The sequence below is a fragment of the Thamnophis sirtalis genome, unplaced genomic scaffold (genome assembly GCF_051295495.1).
Source record: "Thamnophis sirtalis isolate CommonGarterSnake01/CBP01778 unplaced genomic scaffold, rThaSir2_p1.2 scaffold_2, whole genome shotgun sequence".
Classification (NCBI taxonomy): domain Eukaryota; kingdom Metazoa; phylum Chordata; class Lepidosauria; order Squamata; family Natricidae; genus Thamnophis; species Thamnophis sirtalis.
The window spans coordinates 174,862,133-174,866,879 of record NW_028261382.1 but is presented as its reverse complement, the minus strand read 5'-3'; positions in this window follow the sequence as shown (position 1 = coordinate 174,866,879).

Here is a 4,747-nt window from a genome sequence, read left to right as displayed (position 1 = left end):
AGGCCGGCCATTCTCTGGGACAGAGATACTGGAAAGAGGATAGAACGATTCTTCGGTTAACCCAAGAAGTCTAATCAATTAATGTCTATGGAGATTCTCAGTCATCCGGGTCATGGTTATCCCAAAAGTGGGTTTTCAAGAGGCAACTTGACTTCCTTGTTTTTCTTGGAAGACCTTTCTCTTCTCATCCAAGAAGCTTCTTTAGCTCTGACTGGGTGGCGGGGAAGGATTTATATTCCTTGCGGATAGCTGGTCATCTGGTCAAGAGCTGAAGAAGCTTCTTGGATGAGAAGGGAGACGTCTTCACAAAAATCCAAGAAAATCCAGTTGCCTCTTGAGGGGGGGGGAAGCATCTTTGGGACTAGCCAACCGATATTCCCAAGGTTAGAGGTTCCCAAATGCTGCTCCTTTGGTGTCGGGGCGGAGGGCTTAGAAAAGGGGGGTTGGCTCCCCTCTTGGCTTCCGAGTGACGTTGCCAACCCATCCTCAAGCGAGGGGGCGTGCGGGGACCCTCCAAATCCCCCGCGCCTGCACACGTGCAGCCGAATCTCTCGAGGCCAGCTGGCTCTCTGGGTGAGTCTTAAGCCGCCGCAGCGTTGGTGGTTCTGCTGCTCCGAGCTGCTCTGGGGGCGCGGGGAAGGGGGCGGGGAAGCCAGAGGAGGGGCGGCGGCTGGTGCTGCCGCTTTCAGACAGTGACCTGGAGGAGCTGAGTGGAAGCAGGCTTTTTCCATCATCAACCCTCCGCCGGGCTTATACCACCCACCAAGCCCAAGTGTCAGTTTACCGTGGTGAGCCGGGTTCCTTTCCCTAAGCTACGCCGGTAATTAGACAAAGTAAAGCTAAATTAACTGAACAGGCGTCGACAGCTTCTTCCAGATCACCGCCCCTCTGTCGCTAGGAGAGAGAGGGGGGGAAAAAGCGACCCTCCCTTGAAAATGGCTTTGATGGAACCTAAGAACCAGCTTAGAAGAACACAAACACGACGAAGCTCGACAGTGGTTAGGACACAATAGAAGGCAGGGGAAGGGAGGATATTGTTCGTGTGAGGATGCGCTCTCGCGTGCCCGTCTGCGCATCCACTTGTTGGAGGGGGGGGGGGAAACAGGCGGAATCCCCCCCCCTCCTTACACCGCCGCCCTGATCCTCGGAGTTATTCTATTTCGAAAGAATTCGGAGTGGGAGGCCTGTTGGGGAGCAAAGGGTGGTTAGAAATCTCCGGGAAATATCCCAAGCCCACTCCTTCTTCCTCATCCCCAATTTAAAACTCCCTCGCTGTCCCCGAAGCAAAAAACAAAGGCGCCCCCAGTCCCTTGCAAAGGTTCACGACCAAAGAGGCATTCGGGCCCCCCTCTCAAACATTCCTCCCAACGGTCAGCGTCCCTTTTTCCAGACAATTTATTTTAATATCCTAGGCGGAGGGGTGGGAGAAAAGTAACGCGGAGCGACCGGGAGTTTAAGGGCTGCCTCTGTGTGTGCGGGTGTGTGTATTTTGCTCACACAGTCGGGGCGCCTATCAGTTCCTTCGATCTTCGGCCACCCAGGCTTTGCAACATAAATAATCAGGGTCCCTTCCCGTGATTGATTCCACCTCCATTTCTAATCCACTCTCTGCGAACTGAATTCAAGCATTGTAACTCGGAGGACAAAGGCTCGCCCCCCCTCCGCGGCAGGCTAGACTAGAGCAGTGTTTCTCAACCTTGTCAACTTGAAGATGTCTGGACTTCAACTCCCAGAATTCCCCAGCCAGCATTCGCTGGCTGGGGAATTCTGGGAGTTGAAATCCAGACATCTTCAAGTTGACAAGGTTGAGAAACACTGGACTAGAGAACGCTTGGCTTCAAAACTCTAGGCGACCGGTAGATGGCAGCAAAGGGTTTTGCGTTTTCCTTCTACTGCCATCAACCGGTGGCACCGATTGTTTGCCGCTCACATTTGGTAACCCTGACTTCGTATGAAAGCCAGATAATGAAGACGAAACTTTTCCAGCAAGCCAGCCTGGCCTGAACAAAAGAAAACAAATTATTGGTCATTGTTAATTTTAATTCGATTTTTTTTTTAAAAAAATGTTATTGTCAATTCTTATTGAGTTTGTTTGGGTTATTCTATTTAATTTTTTTTAACTTTTGTATTATGTGTTTTTTTTTAAATGTTGTATGCCGCCCTGAGTCCTTTGGGAGAAGGGCGGCATATAAATCTAATAAACCTAAACCTAAATCCTTTGGCCACTAATGAGAAGGAAGGACTCCCTGGAGAAGAGCCTCATGCTGGGAAAGATTGAGGGCAAAAGAAGAAGGGGACGGCAGAGAATGAGATGATTGGATGGAGTCACTGAATCTATCTATCTATCTATCTATCATCTATCTATCTATCTATCTATCTATCTATCTATCTATCTATCTATCATCTATCTATCTATCTATCTATCTATCTATCTATCTATCTATCTATCTATCATCTATCTATCTATCTATCTATCTTCTGAAACTCAAATCCTTTGGCCACCTAATGAGAAGGAAGGACTCCCTGGAGAAGAGCCTCATGCTGGGAAAGATTGAGGGCAACAGAAGAAGAAGGGGACGGCAGAGAATGAGGTGGCCGGATGGAGTCACTGAAATGGACTCCAGAGGATGGTAGAGGACAGGAAGACTCGGAGGAATGTTGCCCATGTGGTAGCAGTGGGTCGGATACGAACACAACTTCACAACTAACAACAATTTCGTATACAGGTACTTCTGGACTTACAACAGTACCTTTAGTGATCTTCAAAGTTACAACGGCCTTGAAAAAAAAGTGGCTTATGTCCGTTTTTCACCATTATGAATTTTGCAGCATCCCCATGTGATCAAAAGCCAAAGGCTTGGCAACTGGTTCATGCTTACGACGGTTGCAGTGTCCCAAGATCGTGGGGTCCCCCTTTTGCGACCTTCTGACAAGCGAAGTCAATGGGGAAGCCAGGCTCACTTCATAACTGCGTTACTAATTTATCAACTACAACGATTCATGTAACAACTGTGGCAAGAAAGATGGTAAAAAATGGGGGCAAAACTCACTTCAACATTTCTCACCGAACAACAGAAATCTTGGTCTCAATTATGGCTGAGGACTGCCTGTACTTTCCCCCTGTGTTAATGGAGCTAATCCTTTCTTCGTTTTTTACACTGCAGATAAAAGGAATTTATTCTGAGTTTGAATCTGGGTAGTTTTAAACCTTTGCCACAAAGGGATGGGATTGATGGCCCCTGGGGAGCTTCTCTAACTCCCCCTCACTGCCCCGCTTCCATACCTCCTGTTGCTCATTCACCAAATGAGGAGAACCTCCTATTGGTCTTTTTCTTCCTCCAGATGCAGGCAAACAACACCCAGCACAACATCAGCTGGAAGAATGGGGATAATAGCAGGATGCGGGGACCCGGATTAATCTACACGCAGATAACGAAGGCTTGATCCTAAACGCGTGGAAAGAAGCCAGTTTCAAAGCAGGTATGGGAATTTAATTTCAGCTATTCAGGAGGATATATTTAGGAGAAACCCGAAGAGTGTTTTGAGACACACACACACCCTTCAAGATTCCAATGGCCACTTGGTCTCTTGCAGTCAATTAGCCACACTTGATTACTTCTGGTAGTGAAAAAATGACGGAAAGATTTTTCTTATATATATTTTTTCTTTATTACATAGCCGAGGTTTTAAAAATGTGTTAACAGGTCTGGACAGTTTATTCCAATTAAATTTAACCTGGAGGAAAAGAGGTGTGCCTTCGCCTTCTGAATTTGGTGGAATTTGTTGTCCGGAATGAGATAAAACCTATCCAGTTTATACACCGGGCGGGGAGATGTTCTTTCCCCCACCAGATGTTAATTTTTATTTTTTGGTTCTAAATCAAAGGAGGGGGGGGGGATTCATCCCAGATCAGTGCCTCTTGGATTGCAGCCGTAAACAGGTTTACGGAGGAGGGGGAAGGAAATTAGCCCTGCCAATAAAGCAGAAAAGGGTCTCTTGCTGCGGGAGAAATCCGGATTAAGATCGAGGTTAATGTTGTTAGTAGCGGAGTCGTGTCCGAACCATGGTGACCCCGTGGGCAATGTTTCCTCCAGGCCTTCCTGTCCTCTACCATCCTCTGGAGTCCATCTAAACTCACGCCGACTGCTTAGGTGACTCCACCCAGCCACCTCATTCTCTGTCGTCCCCTTCTTCTTTTGCCCTCAGTCTTCCCCAGTGAGTCCTTCCTTCTCGTTAGGGGGCCAAAATATTTCGATCAGGTACTGTATCCGATTGATGGCCAGCAAATTGCCAGGGGCTTGGGTGGGTCTCAGAACAGACAAAAGCTTCAGTGACTCCATCCAGCCACCCCATTCTCTGTGGGTCCCCTTCTTCTTTTGCCCCCAGTCTTCCCCAGTGAGTCCTTCCTTCTCATTAGGCGGCCAAAATATTTCGATCAGGTACTGTATCCGATTGATGGCCAGCAAATTGCAGGGGCTGGGGTGGGTCTCAGAAGAGACAAAAGCCGCACCCTCCATCACATTTGCATCCGGCTGTGGCCTCCCCCCCCCAAAAAATCTGCTGGTTTTAGGAGACAGTCGCAAGATTCCACTTCCTGGATTTCGCAGGAGCCAGGAGTCCCTCGAGCCTCCGCTCAGTATAGCCGGGGGCTGCAGCGTTCATCGCACGCCCCCGCCTCCCAGCCGCCAACGGCCCTGCTCGTTTGAGCCGTCCCCACACAAGCGACCGTGCCAAAAAAGCCCCCCGC